Source organism: Microtus ochrogaster, unplaced genomic scaffold (assembly GCF_000317375.1).
Source record: "Microtus ochrogaster isolate Prairie Vole_2 unplaced genomic scaffold, MicOch1.0 UNK13, whole genome shotgun sequence".
In the NCBI taxonomy this organism is placed as follows: Eukaryota; Metazoa; Chordata; class Mammalia; order Rodentia; family Cricetidae; genus Microtus; species Microtus ochrogaster.
In genome coordinates this window covers 47,321-62,546 of record NW_004949111.1, presented here as the reverse complement: position 1 = coordinate 62,546, position 15,226 = coordinate 47,321, and the positions used below count along the sequence as shown (strand labels likewise).

Sequence of the window (15,226 nt, the reverse complement as noted above, 5' to 3'; positions counted from 1 at the left end):
AAATGAAAAATTATTATAATGATAATTGTATAGACAATGTACACACAAGACTTACTTTGTTGTTGTTTAGATTAATATTTCATATTTTATATAAAATATCTTGATGTTTACTTATTGCACATTTCTAACTATCCCTCTATTAACATTATTTTCAAGATGTGTTTTACAGTTTCCAATAAATTTAGATGTCCATTACTACAGAAAATCAGTGACTTATATAGTGCTTGAGAAAATAAAAAGTTAATCTATAGAAAAGTTAAACATGAACTATCAGGAATCTAGTCATAATTTCAAACTAATGCAAATCATTTCAATATTTAGCTTTCATCCACTGGGCCTCTATTGACTGCTTATTCAAGAAAAAATAATGGTTTCTATGGTGGTTATTTTATTTTTTCTTACCTGAGACAAAATTTGTAGGAGAGTTTTATAGGATAAATTTACTTAGTGTAGCTATGTTAGAAGATCGCTATTTGCAAAAATTTCTTTCTTCCTACTGTAAAGCAGAGTTACATAATGCTTAAGCTAATCCTGATTTTTGAAAAGATCCCCTATTATTTTCAGTATAGACTAATGTTAGACATTCTTAAGTTACATTTTCTGTAGTAGTGATGGCAGAATAAAATTAGTCATTAAATTTGTTATAATAAATTTCAAATAAGTAAAACTGAAATGTGACATAGAGAAACCCACATGTCTTATTTTATAAATTAAAATACAGAATTTTGTAAATAGTTTACTTTTAGCATAATTAAGAATAAAATCGCATATAAATCAAAATGACAGACTCAACATAAAATCTGTACAGAGAAAAATAAGCAGCAAATTATTCATGATGCTTGTTTTTGTAGCTCAGGTCCACAGTCAGTCAAGAATAAGATGAAAGGCTAAAATTCTAGCTGGAATAAGCTAACTTCTGTGGATATATTTACATTCTAAATGCTGACTAAACAATTTATCCTGAGGCAGTTTTGTTCATTTGCTCATTATAAAATGAATATGAATGATATGCAATGAAAATTTTGTTTTATCAGCTGTGGGAAAATGTTAGCTGAGTGATGTGACATAATGAACTTTTTAAACTTAAAGTAAAAAGTTGAAAGAGCATATAAAGTATATAATTACAACATACAGAAATACAAAAAGCTAAAATATTTTAAGTACATATATTACAAAAAATAAAGGATTTTCCCAATAAAAGTGAAACTTACTCTCTACAAGGAAGGATAAGAGGGCTATTTTTAGTAGTTTGCTAATTTTTCATTAGTTTTCTTTGCATTACTTTATGCAGGACAATTCAAACAGTAGAAAGGTATATTTTAAATGGAAATTTTATCTGGTGATAATTGAAATACAAATATATGTTCTCATAGGACAAAACTAGTACCCCTAAATGTAGGTGACAATGTTGAGGTTGGGCAGTATATGGGGCCAGTGCAAGGGCGACCAGGACTAACTCTAATGCGTGAACTGACATTGCGGAGCCCATTCTCTGTGGAGAGATACATTGCTCAACACAGAATGGAGAGCCTTGGTAATTCCTCAACAAGTTGAAGGGACAAATTTAGTTGACTTCCCAGGGGAGGCCTTACCATCTCTGTGGAGCAGATGGGAGGTAAGATCATAGGAAAGGGGCAGAAAGAGAGGAGAAAATGGTAGGGGAACTGAGATTGGTATATAAAAAGTAAATGTGTAAATATGTAGAATTAAAAATCAAATATATTTACTAAAAGTGTAGAAAGTAGAGATAGATGTTCAATTGCTTCTTGTGTCCAGTCACATATGTATTGAATAGTTGAATAATTTTTACTGCTCATTAAGATTATATTGATTGAATACCAATTATGTGCCAGTAAACTGCCTCAGTCTTAAGAACATAGGGAAGAAAATATACAAAATACACTGCCTGTGGTATAGTTAGTCTTTCCTCTTATATGGAGTTGACAACAAAATAAATATGAAATATTCAAGGGACTAATAAGTGTGAAAAATAACTGCAGAGACTAGACAGATGGTTCAGTTGGTAAAGTACCTGTCATGGAAAAATTTGATACCTAGTATATATTCAAAATTTATGAATATAGCTGCTGGTAGGTTGTGCCTTCCCCTGCATTCACCTCCACACCCATGAGCATATGGGATGCACTCATTAGATTCCAGGGATTGCCTTAGCTCAGTATTTCTCAACCTTCCCAATGCTGTGCCACTTTAATACAATTTCTCATGTTGTGATAACCCCTAAACCATAAAATTATTTTATCAATACTTTAAAACTGTAATGTTTCTACTTTTATGAACCATAACATAAATATCTGTGTTCTCTGATGGTCTTAGACCCCTACAAAAGGGCCATTTGATTGTCAAAGGGTGTTAATACACAGGTTGAGAGTCAGTCTTAGATCCTGTTCTATTGTTGTAAAGGGACACTATGACAAATGAAACATAAAACAAAGCAATTAATTGAACATTTGATTACAGCTTCATAGAGTGAGTCCATAAACATCATGGTGGAGTTAGGTAGCAGGCAGGTATGACACCAGGTGGTATTGGAAGGAAGGAAGTAGCCAGTGTTGGATAAGAACAAAATATATTGTATACATGAAAGAAATTTTAAAAGAATAAATAAAACTTGTTTTTGTTTTAACTGGGAAGAATGCCAGGTGTTGATAATACGAGTAGCACTGTCGAGGCAGAGATAAGGAGAAGTTTACTGGACAGAATTCTAGCCAGATTTCTGAGCTCCAAGTTCAATATAATATCAGATTTAAAAATGTGAAGAAAAAGTGAGAAAGATGCTCAGTATTGTCTTTTGGCCTTCACAAAACATGTGCACACATATGAGCATCCATGCTTACACATTTAAAGAATAGAAATTCACAATTTAATTTCACTCCCCCTCCCTTTTTTGAGACAGGGTCTTAATGTAGCCCCTGGTTGGTCTGTAACTTTCTATGTACTCTAGGCTATCTTTAAAATTGCAGTGATGCCACTGCCTCTACCACCATACCTGGTTCACTTCTTTCTTTCCTTTTTAGAAAAGATATTTACTAATTAATCAATTAAAAGGCTCTACAGCAAAGCCATATACATACAAGTGATAGTATACAGACTTAACAGATTATATATTTAGGAGTGTATGTGTGAGTGTGGCTTTTGTATGTGTGTGTATGTGTGTGTATTTAACAGCAATTAAAGAAAAAGAGGACTAAGGTCACCAATTGGTGAAAGGATTAGGGAAGTAGTTCTATAAAAGAAGTAATGGAAAGAGAAAAGGGAAAGGATAAAATAAAATATAATTGTAAGCAGAATTTTCTCTCTCAACTGGTCCTGCAGCTATTCAGTCCCAAAGATACACACAGAGGCTTATAATACTTATCAACTGTTTGGCCTATTAAGTCAGGCTTATTATTAACTAGCTCTTATAACTTAAATTTAATCCACAATTTTTATCTATATGTAGCCATAGCCACATGACTTGCTACTTTTTCTCAATGAGGCATTCTCATCTTGCTTCCTCTACGCCTGGCTGGTAACTACATTGCTCCTTTTCTCTTCCCAGAATGATCTTATACTGGTTACCCCACCTATATTTCCTGCCTAGCTACTGGATAATCAACATTTTATTTAAACAATACAAGTGGCAAATATTTACAGTGTACAAAAGCATTATCCCACAGTATATAATTATATTTTAATTTTAAAAATTAAAATTCACTAATTTATTTTTATATTTTGTTCATGAGTATTTTTTTCTGTAGATATGTTTGTGTACCTGATGCCCATAGAGGCAACATATCTGTAACATGAGGGCCTGCTTGCTTGGGTTTCTGTCTTGCCCAGTTCCCACAGCCCATAAATCCCAAAGAAATTCACAGAGACATCTACATAAGTTATAAAACTGATTGGCCCATTAGCTCATGCTTTGTATTACCTCTTATAACTTATATTAGCCCATTATTCTAGTATATGTTAGCCACATGGCTCAATACCTTTTTCAGCAGGGCAGGTTACATCCTGCTTCTTTGGGATCTGGACAGAACTGTGGAGAAAGCTTCCTTCTTCCCTGAATATTCCTGTTCCCATTGTCCTGACTCTACTTCCTGTCTGGTTGTCCTACCTATACTTTCTGCATGGCTATTGGCCAATCAGCCTTTATTTAAAATATAATTGACAGAATACAGAATTTTCCCACACCACATATCTCTTAAGAGTGGAGTTACAAATGTTTTTGAGCCATCAACTGGGTGTTCAGAGAAGAACCTGATTTCACTGAAAGATCAGAAAACATTTTCAGTCAATGAGCCATTTCTCCAGCCTCATTTACTTTTAAAAAAGTGAAATGCATATCTTGTTTTCAGAGTGCTATAATGTTAAAGTCATAGTCGTAAACTGAATTATGAATCAAAAATTGAGAAAATCATAATAACCTATAGAAATTTTATGAGAGGTTTCTGATTGGAGATGTGAAATAACAAGTGTGTTTTTGTTACTAGTTAGTGATAATTTTAAGTTCAAGGATTGAAGGTGTAAGTCACAAACAATCCCACAACAGTTTGGAATTATGATTAATAGGGTGGTATTTATTTAAAGGGGAAAATACTTACAGATCACCGTCCCAGACAACAGCCCTCTGCGCAATCAGGAAGGAGTCTAGTCACCAGAAACGGAGCAGGAAGTAAAAAGAAAGCTAGGAGGGAAGTGGCCGCTTTTATAAAGAGAGAGACCATGCCCCAATGGGCTGGTATCTCAGCGGCTATTGGCTGGAGGACCGGAAGGACCTTCCGCAACACCGGATTATAATTTTCCATGTTGGGTTAAAGTTTACTGTGTTAGAGAAAGCAAAAAAAAAAAAACATGCATAAATATAATCATATAAGTACTTACTACATTGCACTTAGAAGACACATAACAATGAAAGACACACATCACAACCTTCTTGTGTCATAAGAGTCCTCAGTCTGAGAACTATATAAATTGTACTAAAATTCAAATACACAGTCAGCTTTCTGAAGATATTAGAGAGAAACCAAAGAAGTCAGAATTTTACAGGTCTCAAAGTAAAATATATGGAAAACTTAAGGAAACAAACCCTATATATCTCATTTATTTTGCCTAAGATGATACTGGCTCCAAAGCACTGTAAGATTAAACAAAGGGATCACACATAGCCACTTTAGAGTAACAAATTTGCATGTTCTTACAAATCACATTCCTTCATAATGCTATAACCTTGAAGTTCATCTATTGAAAAACAAAACCTATTACCCAGTGATATTAGGGGCATTGCCAGTTTAAATGACAATAGAATAAAAAAAATAGCAACAGTTAGGAATACAATGTTCATTAGTGTATCCATGAGGATTATGCAAAGTTCTAATATATGTCTGGAAAACTAGAAAGTCATGCATATGTTTTATGCTTTATGTCCAGGTCTATGCAGTACAAAGAAAATTGTAAAATAAACACTATAATCTTACTTTTAGATGACCTTGTTGTTTAGAAAAAGAGAAAAGTTAAGTCTATATTATCTAGTACCTGGATGAATGTTGAAATCATGATCAAACTTCATAGGATCATTTTAGTAAATACAAGAAAATATTAATTCCAGATGTTTATGGATATATTTTATTATCTCTAAATTATGATTTAGCTAAAAAGATGTCATTTATTATTGATGACAAAAGTATAAGATTTAAATAGTTTATAAAAGATCCTGAATAAAAATGAACAGTTAAGAGTAACAGCACCACTAAAGCTACTAGCAGTTTCCCCATATCATGTAGCTAATACTATTTAAAATATCAAATCTTGAGCAATATGAGATATACAAATCAGAAAGAATAGTGTGTATATAGAACTGTTACCAGTTCTGCTTAAAACTGGGTGCTTTTATCTCCTGAGATTATGGTACAAAGAAGAGGACCCAAATGCCAATTGCATTGTAAAGGAGACCACTATACTTGGACAAAAGCAGGAACACTGGGGAAATGTCTGAGTGGTTAAAAGCACTTATTCTTACATATGTCCTGGTTTTGGTTCCAAAAAATCTACATTATGGCTCACATCTGTAACTCAAGTTCCGCAGACTCCATCACTTTCTTCTAACCTCCATGGGCACCACAAACTCATGTGGTCCACAAATACACATGCAGGATAAATAAATAAATCTAAAACACACTTTTATTTTTATTTATTTATTTGTTTGTTTGTTTGTTTGTTTGTTTTTTGAGACAGGGTTTTTCTCCAGCTTTTGGTTCCTGTCCTGGAATGAGTGAGATGAATGAGAAATGAATTAACAAGTCAAATTCTTAGTTCTTGGAGATAATGAGGGTTATGGATATTTATGTACTATCTCTATCTATCAATCATCTATTTCTATATATAATTAATTAAATTATAAAACAATGTACTAACAAAAGTACTTTATATTTTTTCCTGTCCATATTCAGAAATTTTCCTAGGAATTCAAGCACCTTGTTCTCATTGGTTTTGTGTTTTGATTTTTTTTCCCCAGTTATCACCATGGTCATTTTCTAGTGTCAGAGTACTAAATAGGAAGTTATATAGTACTTAACCAAGAAAAACTATAGCTGTATCTTGGTAATTTTGCCCTCTGGTGTTCAGGGTGTGGTGTGGAAAGCCCTCCTGTATATGTGTTGCTTTTATTGGTTAATGAATAAAGAAGCTGACTTGGCATGTGATAGGGCAGGGTAGAGCTAAATGGGGGGAACTAAACTGAATGCTAGGAGAAAGAAGGCAGAATTGCAAGATGCCATGTAGCTACCAGAGTGGAAAGACATGAGATGCCAGCTGGAACCTTGCTGGTAGGCCACAAACCCCATAGTAAAATATAATATAACATAAATGGGTTAATTCTAGATGTAAGAGCTAGTTAGCAATATGCTTAAGCTATAGACCAAACAATATTGTAAATAATATAGTTTCTAAGTGGTTATTTTGAGTCAGGATGGACAGGAAAAGAACAATGGGCCTCCTACAACAAGACTGCACCTTTGTGATTATGCTTCCTTAAAGATTCTGTTAAGTTCTTTCCAATTTCTCAGAAACTAACACAATGAATTTTCTCAATTACAAGTAATGAGCCCAGAGTGTGTACAACAGGTTTCATTTAAATATTACTTTTATTGTGGTTTCAACCTTCTTTTAGTAAAGGTTTGAAAAGGATCACAGGAACAATTACCCTAATAGAAGGTTCCTGTCCAGATCAGCAGAGGAAAAGAAGGGTCTGTGTTAACCCCATAATTTTGCAACACACTTCTAAAATATTCATAAAATTTCTAAAAACTCATAGCATGAAACCCACTCTAATGCTACACACCCCTTTGGAAGAGCCCATCCAAATTCTTCTCAGAGTGCCTAATTTGGTTCCCTAAATAAATTTTTTAAAACTATGTATCATTCAGATTAATTATTTTGAGATTACAAAAATCAATTTGGAAGAATTTTACATAGACACAGAGTAAAAATGAGATATATAATATGCTGATGCCAAGTAGTTATAATTTCAGTCACTGTACATTCAGCCAGTTCTAGGTTGTCCAACTGAAAGAGAACTTTGAACATACAGGCATCCAACTCACAATAACAAACAAGATTAAGGACCAAATAGAATACAAATTGGCTGTGTAAGTCCATGAGTTATTTTTAAATAATGATAACTTAATATTTCTTATTTGAAGTTTGTTCTAATATCTAGGGTTTATATCTAAAGAATTTAAAGGTAATATAAAATACAATATCACCAAAATTTAATATAAAATCAAACACTATCTCAAACAAAGAAAACAAAGTAACAAAATTTTAACAATATCATAACAAAAGATTTTGCAGGATGGTAATGGTACAAGATAGAGTATAGACAAAATATATGAGATACATGAGCAAAAATGTCCACATATTTCATTACTATATACAATCAATGTATGCCAATAAAACTTTTCACTGCTTTATATTTGCAATAATTTTGAAAAAGAACAGTTCAAATGATCTGTACCAAGCTTTTTGTTTGGGGAAACTAACTATCTCCCAAATCATAACACAGAGACTATTAGTTATGAAATTCTGGACCTAGCTTTGGCATGTATATGGCTAGCACTTTTAACTTAAATTAACCTGTTTCTTTTATCTACCTTTTGCTTCAGGGCTTATTATCTTTCTTACCTCTGTATATCTTATTTTCAATGCTTTTCTATGCCTAACTGGTTGGCATCTGCCTGGATCCTTGACCTGGGCTTGCCTCTTTTTTTATTTTCTTGAGTCTAGGTTTCTCCACCTTTTTAGTCTCAAATTATTCTGTCTGCCTGCTAGACCTGCCTGTTCTTTTTCTGCCTAGATATTGCCCATTCAACATTTTTATTAGAACAATGAGGTGCCTTAGGCAGTCAAGATGAATCAAAATCAACACATATTTTCAGAATTAAGTGTAGCACAAACAAAAATAATACACCTTTATATAGTTAATGTAATATTTCACAGCATAAACAGATGTACCACATCTTTGCCCAGGTATAATAATTTTCCATAATGATCCATAGTAAGTACATGTACTCAATAACTATATTAGACATGGGATTTTATCAGAGAAATGCTATAATATAATTGAAAAGTTATCGTGTACTCTCAGAACTAAACTGTGTTATTTTATATATTCACATACAATGTGTGTGTTATTTAGCAGAATAATAAAATAAGAGTCAAAATGATTGTATCTAATCTTTTTTCAAGCAGTTTATTAAACTATACAAAGTCAATTGCACTTAATGAAGTTATAATTAAAGTCTAATTAGTTATTTAATTCATTATCTTACAATTGCAGTAAAATCACTTTGAAATGATTTTGTTAAATTGTGTTTAATGATAATGTCAGCTTGAGAATGTTTTAAAAAATACCAAAATTGAGTATATATATGGAGCTATATTAGAGCAGAAAGACATCCACACAATGATTGCTTGAAAATTATTTAATGAATTCTCAGTTTTCATGATGTAACTTTTAAAAAAGATTAATATTTCTGGGCAATATTGTTATATTTAATTACTTTAAACAAATGAAGAATCACAGAAAAACAAAGGTTAAAAGCTTTTACTTCACTATACTTTTATATGTATTTGTCAACCTGTTTGAAAGACACATGGAAGGTAAGAGGTATTCAATGTACAAGAATATATGTAAAATATATGTACTAAGTTTTCACAGTGGTAAGTGTTTTCCCTTTGATAGCATGAAAAATCCAGAACTAACAGTTCTCTATGGAATTTTGCTCAACTTCAATGCAATTGTATATGTATTTTCCTTTCATGGTTAAATTTTTCAAGAAGCGGTTTACCTATATCCACATTTCCTTTTCTTAAAGAATTAGTCATATTAGAATGAATTATATTAGAAGCACAAAAACTTTATTACAACGTTAAAGCCATTATATCCCTACATATTGACAGAAATTTCATGGGAAGAAGAAAAAAATTATCTCATAATTATTTGTTTTTGAATATTCTTCTTGTGTCTGTGGGAGAATCATTTTTGGCTATCATCAAAGAACTCATGTAGTTCATTCTGTTACTATTAGTGCTCTGAACGTATATTACCAACACATCATCAAGGTTTTCTCTATGAAATATTACCTTGGTGTTGTAGGAGACCGCTATTTTGTTACCAGCTGCCCGGACTCAATATAATCATACAGAAATTATACTATTTGCAATATGTTTGACCAATAGCTTAAGCATACTTTTGACTAACTTATATCTTAAATTAACCTATCTTCATTAACCTGTGTATTGCCATGAGGCTGTGACTTACCAGATAAAGTCCTGGTATCTGTTCTCGGCATGGCTACATGGCTTCTCCTGACTATGTCTCCTTTCTCCCAGCATTCAGTTTTGTTTTCTCTACCTAGCTCTGTTCTGCCATGTGCAGGCCCAAGACAGTTTCTTTATTCATTAACCATTAAAAGTAATACATATACAGAATGACTTCCCACATCATCTCCGCTTTTCTGTCTAAATAAAAAGGAAGGTTCAAAATGTAACATAGTAAAATTACATATAACAAAATAGGTATCAAGCTATGATTACAGTTATAATATTTATATCTATTTAATCTTTTATCATAACTAAGGAAAACTATAAATTTAACTACAAATTCTTTGACTCCATCAAATACTCCTGAAGGATATAATATTACCTAAGTAAACCGGAAGTGCATTGTGAACAACTTCCAAAGCTCTAGAATTAACAGAGACATCTCTGTAGGAGGGTTACTTAGTGGCTGCTTAGCCCTGAAATAATCATACAGAAACCATATTAATTAAATCACTGATTGGCCCATTCGCTCTAACTTCTTATCAGCTAAGTCTTACATATTAATTTAACCCATCTCCATTAATCTGTGTGTTTCCACGTGGCTGTAGTTTACCAGGTAAAATTCCCAGCATCTATCTCCAGTAACTCCATGGCTTCTCTCTGACTCCACCTCCTTTCTCCCAGCATTCTGTTTAGATTTCCCCACCTAGCTCCGTTCTCCTACAGCTCTGCTATAGTCCCAAAGCAATTCCTTTATTAACCAATGATATTCCCAGCATACAGAGTGGAATCCCACATAAACCCCCTTTTTTGCTTGAATAAAAATGAAGGTTTTAGCTTTAACACAGTAAAATTATTATAATAAAACAGGTATTGAGCAATAATTACAGTAACAATATTTATATCTACTTTATCTTTTATCATGGTTAAAGAAAACTATATCTATTCTTCAACTCCATGAAAGACTCCATGAGGATATAAAATTACTTAAGTAAAAAGGAAGTGCATTGCAAGCAACTTCCAAAATTCTAGAATTGACAGAGACATCTCACTGCCTGGATGGCCACCCAAAGTTCTTCTGTACCATTGGGGCATCCATCTTCACATCTCATTATCTGGACATTTAACAAAAGTTCTTCTCTACCATTTTGTCATCCATCTTTAGCCTACAGGTACATAGTATCCAGCAGACTTTTCCATGAAGCAGGAAATTTCAAAGACAATTTCACCTGTATTGGCAGTTTGTCAGTCACTTTTTTCTCTATCCTGCAGATTATCTGGTAGACACTTTCATGAAACAAGAAACCTGAATGATGGTCTCAGCTTTAGGCAAGTTCAGCAGTCATTTCTCTGTGGAGGCTGCATGTCTAGTTCATATAGTATAACATCAAGCAGTCCAGGAAATAGCAGTTTCTTGCCCAATTGGCTAACAATCTCCATAAGGAGCTTCTTCAATGCCCACATTCCTCTTGAAGTAATCGGTGCTGCCAGGAGCAGATGTGTCTCATTGCCATGAAAAGTCCTAAGATTTTAAAACATTTTAAATGCCACATTCTGAAGGTCTCTGAAAGATTTGATGAATAATTTTCTAACAGAAATATATCTCTATATATCTAGAAAACCTAACTAACATGATTAGAAGTTTGACTATTATAGACGACTCCCAATTAAACTATATTTCTTAATTATACATTACATTTCAAAATGAGTTGCACAAACACAATACCTTAATCAGGAGCAGAAATATACATATAACAAAATTGATCTTATGTTTGCATTAATAAACCAAGATTCATACCAATGCTAATCTATATCATATACCTCTTTATATGTAACCAAACATTTATAAGCAATATTTGGGAAATTGGTTATAGTTCTCTTTAAACTGATTCCTGCTTTTTGTTAGACAAAGTAATTTTGGGGGGTGTTCATGTCGAACTTTTGGGGGATCTTGGTCCATCAATCACATTAGTATGGATGAATTCCACAGGTTCTCATCTTCTGTAGAACAAAAGAGGAACCTCTTTTCCAAAGCAACATATCCTTAAGCCCAAATTTTGAAATTAAGACACCTTTAGAATATATGTGTTGGTTTAGCTTAGCAGCCCATACAATGAAGTGTCACTCTGTACCTAGCTCCTTCATATCCAAAAAGTGTAAAGAAAACACAATAACATACATAATCCAGACTCTCTGGGTATATTCCATCTTTACATGGCTTAATTCTCTTTCCTCCTTTTAATCTATGTCTGTCTGTACTCTGTCTCTTTAAAGACTTTAACTTTTTTAAAAAATAACAAACATTTACTTCTTTTTATAACTGTCTATATTTCTTTCTCTTTTCTCTCCCAAGCTTATGTACATTTATCAAAAACTGTGACCCATTTAGTGGTCTTTTTCATCTGAATTTGTCTTTATTGTGTATCTGTAATCCTTTTCTGACCAGGACTGCTTCTTAAAATGCTAAATGTTTCTTAAAAGCTTAAGCAGCAGCATTGCTAAGGCAAAAAGTGCCCTGTCTGATCGCTTTGCTCAGTACAGCATGGCAGAGCTGTTTGTTGCCTCTGAAAGCCATGTATATAGCTCCATTTTTAGGCACACAGGGGGTCTATGTTGCCATTAAACAAGTTGTAGTTCACAGAACCCATTTAAATACTCTGTAGCCTCATCTCCCAAAAGAGTTGGAGTTCATGCTGGATGCACAGCTCAGGAAGCTGCTATTTCAAATCCATGTGACTTTTTGTCTGCTACTGCTGAGTTAAGAAACCTACTATTAATAGAATCGTGCATCTGCTTGCTTCTAGCAAACAGAGCCCATCCAAGAAAATGGTTAAGTTTGTTTTTTTTTCTAGAATTACTTTTTAAGCTCTCTCAAGATTTATATGGATTTAGTCGACCACATTGGAACACCAGTTTGTTGTAAGAGACTGTTAATTTGTTCCCAGCTGCCAGAACTCAAAATAACCATACAGAAAATGTATTTTATTCAATACTGTTGAGTACCAATAGCTTAGGTGTATTTCTGGCTAACTCATATCTTAAATTAACTTATCTCCATTAATCTGTGCATTGCCATGAGGCTGTGGCTTACTGGATAAACTTCCGGCATCTGTCACTGGTGCAGCTACATGTTTTCTCCTAGCTCGCTTCGGCAGCACATATATTAAAATTGGAACAATACAGAGAAGATTATCATGGCCCCTGCGCAAGGATGACATGCAAATTCGTGAAGCGTTTCATATTTTTAAGGCACAAATTAGGAGAGACCAGTTACAGAATCTTAATGACTTCCAAAGATTGTTAGGAGACAGTTCCAGTATACGACCAGGTGTTGGGATAGCACCTGATCTAATAGTTCATTTAAACAAAACCTTAGATGGTGATAAACATTTGAATAGTCCCATAAAACTGACAGCTGAAGCAGAAAAGGAACTGACAATGATTGAGGAAAAAAATACAAGAGGCACATGTGGAGAGGGTGAACCCAAATCTTAGCTGCATCCTAGTCATATTGCCTTCCAGAATTTCTCCTACAGGAATTTTAATGCAGAGGGAAGAAACTATTTTAGAATGGATCTCTTTACCACACAAACCAAGTAAAAAATTGAAAACTTATGTAGAATAGGTCTCTGAATTTATTATAAAAGGTAAACTGAGACTTCGTCAATTAGCAGGTATAGACCCAGAAGAAATTATAGTGCATTTCACTACTGATGAAATAAAAAAGTTATGGGAAGACAATGAACCATGGTAAAGGGCTTGTGCTATTTTTTTGGGACAAATTAATAGCAACTATCCCAAAACTGATAGACTTAACCTCATAAAGAGAACATTTTGGATTCTTCCTAGAATCGTACGTTTTATAACTGATGCAAATAAATCAGGGAAAGCCAGGTTACAAGTCAGATGAATTGAGTAAGGTGGAACAAAGCCCTTATAATTCTGTCCAGAAGGCAGAATTATATGTCATTCTTATGGTGCTAAGCGATTTTAAAGAACCTCTTCATATAGATACAGATTCACAATATGCAGAAAGAGTTATCTTGCATATTGAAACCGCTGAATTTATACCAGATGACACAGAGTTGACTTCATTAGGTACAAGACATAATCAGGAATAGGCTTTGTCCAATGTACATAACACACATCCTGTCCCATACTGGTCTGCCTGGTCCTCTAGCACAAGGTATCGGTGAGATTGAACAATTATTGATTGGAAGCGTGTTGCAGGCCTCAGAATTTCATAAAAAGCATCACGTCAATAGTAAAGGCCTAAAGAAAGAATTTTCCATTACATGACAACTAGCTAAGGACATTATAAAGAGATGTCCTACTTGTTCTTTCTAAAATCAAACACCGTTGCCTGCAGGGAGTAACCCAAAGGGTACTCAAAGGAATGAAATCTGGCAGATGGATGTGTTCCACTTTATGGAATTTGGAGGCTATCATGGTACTAGCTCTTGTAGACCAAGGTGACCTCAGACTCACAGAGATCCACCTGCCTCTGACTCGTAAGTGCTGGGATTAAAGGTGTGTGCCACCACTGCCTGGCTATAACCCAGTGTTTGGTTTAGCATTAATACTAAGTAGATTTAACACAACTATAAATACTACTAACTATTAACTAACTAATGAAATATTAGTTCCTTGATTAATAGCTATAATAACTGCTTAAGAGGACCTATTCTGAACAGAGAAATGTTTCATATATGCCTGAGTACTCCATTGTTTGAACCTCTATGCACTTCCTCATCACTTCAAAGAAACTTATATGTCAGTTTTCTTCAATAGTTTAGCAATATGGAAGAACTGTACAGATGAACATATCCAAGGTCAGCACACTAAGAAGCATTTGTCAGATGTGACAGAAGAGCTATTTTTACGGTTATTAAAAAATAAAAATGCAATTTACATTGCAGTTTGCATTGCACTGCCATTTTTGATAGAGTGTTGAAGGAAGAAGTAAAGACAAATGTGTGTTGAATCCAAAAATGTGTCAAAGTATAGAGACAAAAGGGATAGAATTAAATACAAAAGTGCAGATTATTTATTGCATGAGCAAGAATCATGTCAGTAAAGAAACAGGAAAAGACAGATTCTATCCTTTGCCAGGTATAGTCCTCTTGTAGAGATAAAAAAATTCTTCTTTATTATATTTCTTCTAAAATTAATCTAAAAAGGGCATTTTTTCTTATGCATTGGCATACATGTATCAAATTCTTTCATTAATATTACTTTTCCCTTGCTGCATATCAATGCTCAAATCAAAGCAAGACTCTGCCACTAAAGTGAATTCACTAGCAAATAGGACATAAACAATGTGTACTTAAAAACATATTTGATTAGCCAGGTGGTGGTGGTGCACGCCTTTAATCCCAGCACTTGGGAGGCAGAGGTAGGTGAA

General features: G+C 33.7%; 1 non-coding gene across 1 annotated transcript; it reads left to right on the top strand.

The window, feature by feature from the left end:
- Positions 1-12,963: 12,963 nt before the first annotated feature.
- On the top strand, positions 12,964-13,068 carry LOC113458271. Its single transcript, XR_003378666.1, has one exon. It is a non-coding gene; the product is annotated as a U6 spliceosomal RNA (small nuclear RNA).
- The last annotated feature ends 2,158 nt before the right edge of the window (positions 13,069-15,226 follow it).